Below are 13963 nucleotides of genomic sequence, written 5' to 3'. Positions count from 1 at the left end.
AGGGTGGTGCCTATTAACATATCAATGCAGACAATGTTAACAAAGGGTTTTCTGGCTCTAGGTTCTCTCCTGGCCACCCACTCTATACTCCCTTTTAATACCCAATACCCTCCCCCAACAACTCAAAGCCTTTGGTCTGGACTGAACCAGATAACTCCTACTGCTTTCACTCTCAGACTGAAATTCAAAACTTAACCTCTAAGCACCACCAACAAAAGAAACAGGTAACCTTGTGGAATTCTGAGGGCTGTAAATCTTAGGAAAATATTAAAGCCTCATGGCAAACTACAATAGTATATACAATTCCCTGTAGCATGTGACCAAAGTCCATCATTTGTCAGGATCTAATATTTAATAAAACCTCTCCACATGTTAAATTCATTTTTTTTCTGGAGACACTAAGGGTTCACAGAACCTATATTATATTTTCCTCTCAGACATACCTGGCTACAATACTGTCTTCATTTTTCATTCAAACCTAAACTGTAACATTAATAACTAAGCCTAGGGAGACACAATTCTGAATTCTATATCTATATCAAAGACTGCATATACTTTAGTGTAAAATTAATGGAGAGTATAACTTTTCTAGGTAAATGTTAATATTTACAGCCATATAGTGGTGTTTACAACCTATATTTTCTAATTCAATCAAATCTGCACTGTTTCCTCATATGACTAATATCTACAAAGGTAGACTGGGATACCTATACAATACCCTGGAGCAAGGAAAATGAAATGGCAAAGAGAGGAATAAGGGATTAAAAAACCATGAAGTACTTTGAATTGGCGGGGCTTTGTTATGATGTTGGCAAAGAGAACGCCGATGTAAAAACTGCATATACGGCCAAGGAGCTACAAAGTCATTTTAGAAACATATTCCTTTAACCATCAAATTAATTGAAACATCACCAAAAACACAATTCACAGGACCTCACATTTCCCGACAATGGTACAATATCCACAATAAAACTGTGAGAGTGTGTTCTTGCAATGCTGAAGGTTGCATGTCTTAGGAAAATGATTAAGAGCCATTATAAACTACAATGGGCTGTACTGTACCCTGTAGCATTTGACCAAAGTAAATCTCTTGATCAGGATGGATACATTTAATAAAGCTTGACCACATGGTAGAACTGGTTTTAATTTGACCACACTCAGCGTTAACAGAACGAACCATATATCTTTTCCTCAGCTGTACCTGCCTGCAATCCTGTCTTCATGTTTCATTCAAACCTAAAGTGTAACATTAATAACTAAGCCTATGAATACACATTTCAGAATGATGTATTTACAACAAAGGCTGCATATAATACAGTGTAAAATTAATGGAGACTATAACTAATCTGAATTAATGTTAATATTTACAGCCATAAAATGTTGCTTTATAATGAATATTTTCTAATTTAATCAAATCTGCAGTGGTCCATCATATGACTCATATCTACAAAGCTCTCTCCGGATGCCTGTTCCATCCCCTGGAGAAAGGGAAATGAAATGGAAAACAGAAGAACAGGGAAGTTGAGAAAACATGAATTAATTTGGATGTGAGGAGTTCCATTAAAGCTTTGGAACTTTTGGTGGAAGAAATCTGGTGCACAAACGACAGCTATAGCCAAGAATCTACGAGGTGATTTTATAAAAATATTCTGGCAACCATAAATTAATGAAAACATCACCGTAAAACAATTCACAGCACCTCAAACGTCCCTACAATGCTATGACTTTCACAACAGAATTGTGAGAGTGGCGGCAGGAAATGCACCCCTGTCCCACAGCCCTGCTCTGCTCCTGCCCCTTTCCCAGCCCAGGAGTTCCCCTGACCTGGCAGGTGACAGGACCAACTTCTGAATGTCCTAGGAGGCCAGCAGAGCAACTGCAGCTTCAGGAAGTTTTCGGGTACCTCAGATACTGAGGACTAGTCTCCCACCACGACTTCCTAACCACAAAACTGCCACAGTGAAGGGAGAACACTGAAATGGTGGAACTTCCTGTCACTTATGCCTCCCCCCCCCCCACGAAATTCTCCTTCTGGACCCGCCCATTATTCAGCAGCTTCCTGTTACATAATTTTTCTAAGCCCACCTACTTCGGGACCTTTTGATTAATTAGCTTCACAAATCTTCTAAACTATTTTTTGTTGGTTTGAATTTTTTGCTTGATGGTTCGCTTGCTTGTTTCTTTGTTATTGTTTTGTTTTTTCTTCAACTCATCTGATCAGGCAGATGTGCCCCTCTCCTCACCATAAGGAACCACTCTTCCAACTCTGTTGCCTGCTGCGTTCCACACAACTGCAGCTGTCAGGATGCTAAGGACCTACTCTGCACAGCTTCCACACAAGCTTGCTGCCAGTCTAGACCAGAACTGGGTGCAATAGGACTCTGTATCTGGGTTTTGAACCCTTCAGATACAAGTGATCCTGCCTCACTTTCTCCGAGTGTGAGTCTAGAACGCTGGCCTAAAGATACATAAAAGACATCAATCCCTCTGATTTCTGATGCTCAGAACAAATACCAAAAACAATATAAAACTAATGAAAATGTCCTTGGCTCAAACCACAAGCCATATATGTATCTCATATGGAGAGCAATTGATGTGATATCAAAGATATAGAATTTAAAACCCAGTCTCAGAACCAAAGGTATCAAAGCTTTTAAGCCATGAAAATCAACTCAAAGAGGACAGAAACTAAATTATTTGCAGGCAACAAAAAGTAGCAAACGCCTGAAGAAAATGAGGGGAAGTTAGAATATGAAAATTGAGTTTAGTAGGTGGTTAGAAACACCAAAAAGAAAAAACATGGGCCCTGAAAAAAATATGCATTAAGGCAAATTAATAATAATTCATAGAGAAGCTGTGGGAGACACATTATCAGACCTGAAGAAAAGGTACAGGAGCTACATGCCTCAGTCATAGGAAATGAATTAAATGATGTTAAGCCACAATATACTACTTGAATGTTGAGGTTTTCTCTTCAATGGAAAAGAAGTTCACTCCTTTCTGACCAGAAGTGAGAGAATGGATATAGTAAGTATCTTGGTGGCCTGTGGTAAATGCAGTTCCAGGCCACACAAGAGAGTCAAACGCTATTAATTTTATCCTAGACTCATATTCACTAGGGCACTGTTTCTCAGTAAACAGAAAGGAAGATATCTCATGCACTTTATAGCTTTGTGTAATATACACTGTGTATTTGATGCTCCTCAAGGCTACTCAGATTTAGAACCCAACTTTCTGAAAGAATTGAAAGACCCCCCACAGAGAGGAAACCCTCACTCAAGTTTTGGGATGGCACGACCCCTCAAGAACTCATGAGACCATCCTTGCTGCAATTACACAAGGTTTATGGATAAACCAGTGCACCCAGTTCCTCAATAATGTTTATAAGGTGTTATTTTAACTTTTATAGTTTTACAGCCAGTCAGTTCCTAAAACAGAGTCACTGAACCGGCTAGCCAGCATTTTTGGATCTACTCTACCTGCTATGGGTCTTCTATTTTACCTGTTAGGGGGTCAGGATTTATCCTGATCTTTCAGAATCACATGTACTTGGCAAAAGAGTTTTAACATAGTCATACTATAAAGGATTGAGATATTTTTTAACCATGAAATATTGTTTCGCAAATTTGTACTATACATAAATATTCCTAAAAATAAACCACTCTGGGATCAGAAATTAGAAGTTTCACGCAACACTGTCTATTGGTCCATTTCTTCTCCACCATTGGGCATGGCCTCTGGGAAGGCAGAATTGGGGGGGGGGGGCGTTTCACTGCTCTTAGTCCAAGCTGCAGCCAGGGCTGCTTCTGGGTTCTACGAAAGAACTTAAAAATTCAGAGAGCAGTATGGGGGTGAGAAAACACACTCTGAAATATGGGGAAACTGAAAATGTTTTCAAGCACTTTGGCCCTCAAGAGGGCTGTGGACTTGGGGTTCTCAGATTCTTGGACATCCAGGAGGCACTGGGAGTCACTGAAGAGCAGAGAATAAAGTCTGGGCCCTATGGGCTGCATACAGTATCTAACCATGGCCTGGAGAAAGCAGGCAGTTCCACCTGGTCCCAGAACTGATTGTTCTTAAGTTGGTGAAGGAAGGTTTGATTGTGGCTGGGGCTAAGACTACACAGAGAACTTCCATGGGAGATTTAAGTTGCAGCTCTCAAGGAAAATGCTTTCCTCATTGCTTCTGACTGCAGATCATGATGAAAGAGACAGTTCAGATTCTAAATAGTGTCTTGCTTGTTCATGGCATAAAATTAATGCATAAAGTACCATACACACTTCTCAGGGTAGAAATGAGTTTAAATACCCTTTTCCAGGAGGAATGTCAAGGAGGGAAGCTTATTAGCTAAGCCCTATGGACATGTAGATGCCTCATTAGCATGGAGAACACTTTTTCATCCTATGTAAACATAGGATACATTTCCTTATGTGAAGTATATGGCATAGTGTTCTAGTACCAGAATCCAGCAGGAGGCTGGCAGTCTAAGCCTCAGGTGTGTGCCCACAGTCTCCAGCCCTCAACCTGCTCTACCTTAACAAACTCTCTAGCATGGAATTAAATCCTAAAACTGGATTCTTGATCTGCAGGGTAAAAATTTATAGTTTATTTCCTGATTTTAATGACTCAGAAATCCCGGAGCTCACTCAAGCTGAGGACATAAAACCCCACCAGTCTCCAACCTGAGATATTTTTACTCTGCTGAGTTGTAGCACTTGAATTTGGGCAACATTCCCCTGAGTGCTGCAAGAATTTTCTTGCTGATAACCAACAACACACACCTCCACAAGTGCTAAAATAATTACCGGGTGATATTGAACTTAATTTGTTTTGGAGTCATGAATTGTGACTCTGCCAGATCTAGTGTTTTCAGAGACCCCACACTTATATCTTGTAAGCAGTAAACATCAAGCAAAGTCTTTCATTCTGACCCATAAACTCAGTTAAACAAAACCTTTCTTCCCATTTGAAATGATAGCCTTCTGATGACTTTATGTATAATGACCCTTCAAGAATATACTTTATCACAACCCAGAAAAAATGTTTTTTAAAAAATTGCAAAAAAAAAAAAACAGATATAAAATGTGTAAAATGTGAGACTAGAATTGGTGGGACAGATATACTAATGCCTGCACATCAAATATTGGTGATGGTATTCATAGTGTGAATCAATGTTAGTAAAATGAGAAAAATTTGAAATCCAGAACCAAGGTCAATTTAGGCAAAACTGTTGGGAGAAAACCCAGTCTATGCAACTACAAATGTGGTTTCTTTAATGTAAAATAGGCTGAGTTTGAATGGCCTGTGGATAGCAAGGAGCAATGGAAATAAAAGAGAAATGGGCAGCATGTAGGTAAAATTGTAGTTACTGACCATCCAAATGGAAGAGGCTTAGTGTTTTTAAAACACCAAGATTCAGAGCCCTGAAGGCAGTGAAACACAGAGGCACACAGGCAAGAGACATTCTTAAGGGCTCTCCAAAGGCCAGACATACCCCAGTTTCCTGGAGCCAGTAGTTATGCTCTGTGATGTCATAAACGTCCTCTGAACACTTCACACACTAATCCACATGTAATGGAAAAAAAGAATTTTTAATGTTCTCTCATTGTAGGGGTCCACCAAGAAACTGAGATGGGAGATGGTAGTTGGAAAAGGGTGCAGCTTCATAGAAGAAAGTAAAGTGGGAGGGGAATAATATTTGAGACGTAAATAAACAATATGACCAATAAATCAAGAAATGAGGGAAATTGAAAATGAAAGAAAATACATACCTAACTATAGACACTGAGGAAATTCAAAGAATCATTATTGGGATGAGAATTGTGCACAGCACTGAGTTCCTGAAATTTTCAGGGAACAATTTATGAAGGATGACTTACACCACCAGTAAGGAACAAGAAGAATTGACAGAGTGTCATACAATGTTCCCTTCTCCTCTGGGGATCACAGTTTTCTCTGTGACTTGTAAATTCATTCTCACAATGCTTAGACACTTGCAGAGGAGTTCCTCAAAAATCAGAAAAATGATCAAGACATAAAAGAAGATAATTCTCACCCATGAAAACCACAAACCTGCAGTTCTTCAGCACGAATCTCAGAACAAAGCAAGATGGACAGGTTCTAAGTATTGACCCAGTACTTAAGAAGTGTCCATAGTCACAGCCATGACTCCCAATAAATCTTGATCATAAACAAGAGAAAAGAATGTCGGAATCTGGGCTTCCGGGTGTGGAGCGTTGGCGTCCTTTCATCCAAGTCACACCTGAACTGTAGCAGCAGCAACAACTTAGAGGTGCCACTGTCCCAAGAGAATTCTTCCACTTCCTCAGTGGCTCCCAGCTCATATGACAAAAGACACCTGTGGGACCCACTGGACAGTCATCGAGGTCACGCATTTGATACGGTCTGGTATGACAAGGCCAACTCCAGGATGGACCCACACCCACCTGCCACATGCCAACATCAGGTGGCCCAGGAAGGACTATGGCCCCCTCAGTACCCTTGATAGCCACTCAATGTCAGAAGAGGCCAGTGTCTTTGGGAGGACCAAAAGGACTGGGGCCTGACAAGACCCAGGTCCCAAGGTCCATCCTGTCACCACTAAGTAAGCCATCTAAGCCCAAAGTGACCTTTTCCCAGGAGTCTGCAATGCCGGAGAACAGCTTGCACTCTAGGCCATACCTAGGCTATGATTGGATTGCAGGGTCCCTGGACAATAGCTCTCCGGTCACTAGTGAACCCGAGGCCTTCTTCTCTGTGCTGCAGAGGTTTCGAGAAAACAACAAAGAGGATTGTGTTTGCAACTCCCCGGAAGCTGTATTCCCAGGCCTGCAGGAGAGCAGTGGTGTGGACGAGGACCATGAGTGTGTGTAGTGTTAACATATCCACCGCCGCCTGTTTCCTGAGCCTGTGGATCTGGGTGCCCCTTGCCGTCTGTGTGGGAAACCCTGGGATGAGCAGGGCCCTGAAACTCTGGAAGAGCCAGTGCAAGTCAGGGTGAGCATCCCCTTATCTATCAAGGATCCTCCTCACCGGTATCGAATTCATAGGAGGAAGAGCTTTGATGCATCTGACATTCTGGCCCTGTCTTGGCACTGTCTGCTGGGCTGGGACATCCTGCCTCCAAAGTCAGAGAAAACCTCTGTCCCCAACATCCTGGACCTCTGGTCCTCTGTGTCCTACGGAGCAGCGCAGCGCCAGAATCTGTTAGCCTCGAGACCGTCTTGTCAGGCCTTGACAGCACAGGACCCACCTATCTGTTCAGAGCCTCAAGTTGCCCAGCTCTGATCTTCCCACTAGAAGGTGACCTTATCCTACCAGTGCCATCAGTCTCCTGAGAGCTGGAGGTGGACAAGATGGAGGTGGCTGAGGTGTCGCTCTTTGTTTGGTCCCTTTGTCTCCTGAGTTATTCAAAGTGGGAATTCCAGGGCAGAGGGGAGGGAGTGTTGAGTAATGTGCTAATAAAGCTCAGGGCCCTACAAAAAAAAAAAAAAAAAAAAAAAAGTCTGTGACAGAAGTGTTCTTATACCACTTTAACCCCAGTACTGAGAGGCAGAATATGATAGATGTTTCTTGAAACCTGACTTGGTGGACAAGGTGGATTCTGACTGAGACAGGAAAAAGAAATGTATTCAACAAAATATATCAAAGCAATCAACACTGTACCATTTTACCATTTCTGTATGGGAAAATATGCATTTCTTTGCATGTATAAAAATCATGGAATCTTTCTCATAGTTACCTGATAAGGATTCTTTAAATATTAATTTCATTATTTTCTTATTTTAAAATGTATTTTCAAAGTATAAAAAATAATATTGCCACTTATCATCATGTAACATCATACATTGTACTTTTTCAGACTCTAAGGTCTAACATTAATGAATCAGTGTGAGGACAAATTTCTGAATGCTCTATTTATGTCTGACAGTTCATACATTTCAGATGAAAATATAACATAATGTGTTCTTTTACTTAAAAATGTTTATACGAACATATAATTAAAGACACAAAAAATGTTCAAATATCACTTAAGATTCAATAAAAATTCCAGTGGTTCTTAAAAGACTAATATCTAAAAAGCTCCCTGGGAATTAATGTTCAACGGCAAAATTCCTAACTAGGACAGTGATAAAACAGCAGAGTTAAAATATGGACAGATGTAATTAAACCAGCTTTGTACCTATCACCAGAGAAATACAGCAATGTTTTCAGGCAAAAGAAAAGTAAATTCTTTCAGAAATTATTGTGTAACTGTCTTGGAAATAAGAAAATGATTTAAAAAAAAAAAAAAACAGGATAAGTAACACTTAAATACTCAGCAATTTATGAGCATCAGAGTAGGTGGGCTTCTTCATGTTATGTTAGCCTAGGTCAGTAGCCCCTTTCACTTGGAAGTTCGACGCCTTCTTGGTTGCATTTCCTGCCACTGCTTTGGTGGCTCAAATTTTTCCCCAGTCCTAAGTTTCAAACAACTGCAGATGAAGGGAATTTTTCATTGCTGTGGTACCCAAGGCAGTGTCCTCCACTCCGAGTTCCACACCACACAGCTTTCAGACTCTTCCTGACAAGGAGGAAATTCTGATCCCACTCTCTTCCCTCAGTCCCCCTTCTATGATTTCCAGTTACAAAACAAGTTTCAATGAAGGAACCAATCATCCCACCTACTCCAATGTTTCCCTTCCACAGACTGTCCCAACAGTTGTCTCCATCTGAAAAGCAGTTTCCTTTCCCTGTAAGGCACTGCCTTAATCCTGGGGGTTCCTCAAAATGTAGCCAGTGCAAATCCCTTGAGGAATTCCAACCAGACAACTACCCCAATTTCCATATGCTTTCTTTACATAACTCCAAGAGTGTGTCTTCCTGGACCTATTTTATCCACCATCAACATGATTCCTGGTTTGATGACGCTTTCTGAATTTTGTATAAATATTCTAACATAATGATTTAGCTTGGAGTAAAGTTTTTTTCCATTTTTTTTCTATAGCTCCCCAAAGTATTTCCAGAATGTTTAGATTTATAAGCTGTGCAATAGTATATGCCTTGTGTACTATACAAAACATCTTTATTTAAAGATTCACAAATTTGGGATATTTGTATGGACTCACACAAAACATTAAGATGAAGATTAACAATGAGTTGTGTTTTTCTTTCGAATCTAAATTCTGAGGTGTGTAAAATTTTAGCATTCTATAAATGATTTAAGAATGGAAATTTTTATTTGTTCCTTGTGGTACAGTGGAATATTAAGGCACAACAGGGCAGGATATGATAATGATCTGTGATATGTTCAGATGGGTAGCTTTGTTCCGAGTGTGATTTCAGTTTTGATAAATTAAAGGTTATAAATAACTTCAGAGCCATTCAGAAAAATCTCTCTGGATAGATGCTGCTGAAAAGGTGATGTCATGTTTTCATTTATTTTCTTGTAGATTTTTCTCTCATTCTCCTTTGTATTCAAGAGAGAGAAGAGAACAATTGTTGAGGATTTCAAAGCCTCAACAAGTTTTCTGTTTCCAACCTTTTTTTTCCATTTTTTATAATATACTCTATTTACATCTGAGATGCTATGCCTTTATCCCTTTTACACACATACTTGCATCCCCTCTCACCCTCCATTTTTCTTCACAAAGGTACACTCTCTCCTAATTACCCTCTCCACCCCATTGCCTTCACATTCCCCTACTTTGGAAAGACATGCCCTCCCTGGACCAAAAGACTCTTGTCACATTGATGGTAGACATATGCAACTGGATCAATAGGTCTTTCAATGTGTGCTCAAAGGTTGGTGTTTTAGTAAGCCTGGACCCTGAACCAATTCTTCCCTATTTTAGTTAACACAAATCAACATCTCTAATACAGTGTGTCTAACTTTTGAAAAGCTAAACAGACATACAACCCAAATTATTATGATGTGAACCCTGGAGATGAATGTTTTCTGAGTTCTAAGACCAGTGAAAGTATACGTTTTCCTATACTCTTTTTAAAAAAGATTTATTTATTTATTTTATGTATGAGTACACTGTCATTATTTTCAGAGACACTGGAGAAGGGCATCCAATTTCATTATAGATAGTTATGAACCACCATGTGGTTGCTGGGAATCGAACTCAGGACCTCTGGAAGAGCAGCCAGTGCTCCTAACCGCTAAGCCATCTATCTAACCCCATGTTCCTATACTCTTAAGCATGCCTATGACAGAGCCATTTCTTGCCCAAAGGGTTGTTACCCAACCATTCAAAATCACTACTAAAAAGTTTATGCTACAGCTTTGTAGAAAATATTCATGACATCAGCATATATTTTATGAGCGACATTTCCTGAGAGGTTGAACATATATTCATACTAGTATCCTAAATGCAAATAGAAAACAATTAAGTCAATCTTGTTGCTCAGTCTTTTTTATTACAGGACAATAGGGAGTTGCTTACCACAGCACTAGGGACTCATAAGCAGTTGTTTCCTCAAACAGGAAACCAGAAGTGAAAAGAATTATGGCTTCAGGATTATCCAAGGAGACTTTATCTGGAGACTTAATTGTAGTATAAATAAATGCAGTCCTGGGGGCTCAGTGAGTCAAATCCACTTTTTAAAGTATAATTTGGCTGAATTAATCATTGTAATTTATATAATGCTGTCAGTTATATTAGGTATCTTGAGCTGTGTTTTCTGTTTGAAATTGGTAATTTCTGTTGCTATGAAAGTGTTACACAAAATTATATTCTTCTGGCTTTGCACTTGTATTCAACTTAGAATATCCGAGGGTGAAGAAATAAAAATTTAATGAAAACTTTCCTATACTGGCACATTTTCAGAGTTTCTCCCAGGACTAATAATTGATGTTTTCTAAGATTTGAAAATTTAATGAAGGTTTTCACAAATATTTTTATAGCCATACAAATTGTCTAATTAGAAGCATTAAGTGCTGCAAAAAATGCACTCTGACTCAATGGATATTTCTGTATACATTATATCCCTTAAGATGGTCAGCCGTTTGTATTCTGTTACATTCTAAAATATAAGCCAAAAGAAAAGAATTCACACCTTCAATACATTTAAGTTTTCTCTCTTGCTAGTATTCTCAAATTAATTTAAATTAGATATTTATTGGTAAATATTGTTTCACTCACTTAATGTTACTTTATTGCATGTAATCTATCACACTGACATTATAAAAAAACCCATGTGTCATGTATGATATTTAAAAAATTATTACATGTATGAATTCTATAATGCTTTATCAGATTAACTTTTTGGGGAAAGCATTCATCACTTTCACTGCATTTGTAAGGTTTCTCTCCTGTATGAATACAATGATAAATATTAAGATGGAACTGGGTGCCAAATCATTTGCCACATTCACTGTATTTGTAAGGATTCTCTCCTGTAAGAATTCTCTTATGAACTCCCAGAAAGCTTTTGTTAGCAACATATTTGTTATAATCACTGCATTTGTAAGGTTTCTCTCCTGTATGAATCCTCTGATGAATATTAAGATGGGATTGTTGTAAAAGCATATACCAAATTAACTCCATTTGTAAGGTTTCGTTACTGAATGGATTCTCTGATGAATTCTCAGACAGTTTCTTCAGAAAAACATATTTCACATTCAGTACATTTGTAAGGTTTTTCTTCTGTTTGAATTCTCTGATAAATTGGAAGATGGAATTGTTGGCCGAAGCATTTGCCACATTCACTGACACTGTAAGGTTTCTCTCCTATATGAATTCTCTTATGAACTCTCAAACTACCATTGTGGGTAAATGATTTTTCACATTAACTACATTTGTAACGTTGGTCTCCTCTACGAATTTGCTGATGAGTTATCAGGCACCTTTTGTCACCAAAACATTTGTCACATTCACATCTCTAAGGTTTCTTGTATGAATTCTCTGATGAATAGTAAGATGGGATTGTTGGCCAAAGCATTTGCTACATTCACTGCATTTGTAAGGTTTATCTCCTGTATGAATTCTCTGATGAATATTAAGATAGGATTGTTGGCCAAAGCATTTGCCACATTCACTGCATTTGTAAGGTTTCTCTCCTGTATGTGTTCTCTCATGAACTCTCAGATAGCTTTTGCCAATAAAAGATTTGTTACAATCACTGCATTTGTAAGGTTTTTCTCCTGTATGAATTCTCTGATGAATATTAAGATGTGATTGTCTGCCAAAGCATTTGCCACATTCACTGCATTTATAAGGTCTCTCTCCTGTATGAATTCTCTGATGAATATTTAGATGGGATTGTTTGACAAAGCATTTGTCACATCCACTGCATTTGTAAGGTTTTTCTCCTGTATGAATTCTCTGATGAACTCTCAGTCTACATTGGAGGGTAAATGATTTTTCACATTCACTACATTTGTAATGTTGATCTCCTGCATGAATTTGCTGATGAGCTCTCAGGAACCTTTTGTCAGCAAAACATTTGTGACATTCGTTACATCTGTAAGGTTTCTCTCCTGTATGAATTCTCTGATGACTTCTCAGATAGCTTTTGGAAGCAAAAGATTTGGTACAATCACTGCATTTGTAAGGTTTCTCTCCTGTGTGGATTCTCTGATGAGCACGAAGCTTATCTTTTCGGCCAAAGCATTTGTCACATTCACTGCATTTGTAAGGTTTTTCTCCTATATGAATTCTCTGATGAACCCTTAGACTACCTTTGTTGGCAAATGATTTTTGACATTCACTACATTTGTAAGGTTTCTCTCCTGTATGAATTTTCTCATGCAAATGAAGATTGCACTTTTTGGTAAAACATATCTCACATTCATAACACTTGGAAAGGTTCTTACCATTACTGTTTTGTTTCAGGATCAATTTCTCATTAGATAAAAAACTGTTATCAAATTCTATATTATTGTATTCTTTGTTTTCTATGTGGACTCTTGAATTTATACTAGTTATAGTGCATTCATTTGAAATATTTATACAGCTTTTATATATACAAACTTCTCTGGCTTTTCCAGATTTGTGCCTTCTCAGGTTTGAAGATTGTAGGGAGGCATCTTGGTAATTAGTTTTATAAGGTGTTCTTTGGGTGGATTCTAGTGTCATTTTACTAATTTCATCCCATTTAGAAAACTGTTCTTGGATATTCACATGATAGTAAAATTTATCTAAGACCCTCCCATGTTTTCCAGATATGATATAATTTTCTGAAAGAAAAAAAAAATTGCAATTAGGGATGACAGAGATTACTACATTGAAGAGAAAGAGATTCAATAATGATGGTTGTTTTCCCAAGGTTCAGGTAAATGAGACATTCGCAAAGATTTATGTTCTTAAAAGCAGTTTTTCTTTTTCATATTTATTACATGGATCCTCAGAAGAACCTTAACTGTGATCCCCATCAATTGAAAGGAATGATAAGACACTTTATAATAGTATCTTTAAAAATGTACCTTACACAAATTAGGAAAAATAAGTGATCGATCAGTACTGGACATACACAAAGTAGATCTCTGAATAAGGTACCTCTACTTTTCTATTACATGCTGTTCCACAGTGGCACTGAATTGCTAGTATCAGCTAGAAATTCATGATCATAAATGAATCCTATGCATATGTTTGTTTCAGCACTCAAAAAGCTGAAGATAAAGAACATGCTGTATCAGTACTAAACTCAATGACCACATATTAAAATGTAAATAAATAAGCAAAATTAAAAATTTTAAAACCAACAGATCTATATCCACTTAAAACCTTTTGCATTAATAAAAATCATAAGTAAGCAAAAAGTTTAATTCCATAGCAAAACCAACGTGCCCAACTATTATGTGTCAAGAAGTTTATATAAACACATGTAGAAAAATTCAAAGAAAGACCCAGGAATTCCACAAGAAGTCCATTCTTACCCACAAACAATAGATTGTTGTAATTCTCCAACATCACATCCATGTACAGTGTCCTCTGAGCAGAACTGAGACATTCCCATTCCTCTAGTGTGAAGTCCA

General features: G+C 38.2%; 1 pseudogene across 1 annotated transcript; it reads left to right on the top strand.

The window, feature by feature from the left end:
• The first annotated feature begins 771 nt into the window (after window positions 1-771).
• LOC308424372 (migration and invasion-inhibitory protein-like) lies at window positions 772-7287 on the top strand (annotated as a pseudogene). Its single transcript has 2 exons — window positions 772-828; window positions 6197-7287. The product of its transcript is annotated as a migration and invasion-inhibitory protein-like (transcript).
• Window positions 7288-13963: the final 6676 nt, after the last annotated feature.

Source organism: Micromys minutus, assembly GCF_963924665.1.
Source record: "Micromys minutus genome assembly, chromosome: 9".
Lineage (NCBI taxonomy): Eukaryota > Metazoa > Chordata > Mammalia > Rodentia > Muridae > Micromys > Micromys minutus.
Note: the sequence above shows the minus strand (reverse complement) of the source record. Positions and strands in the feature narration are given on the sequence as shown.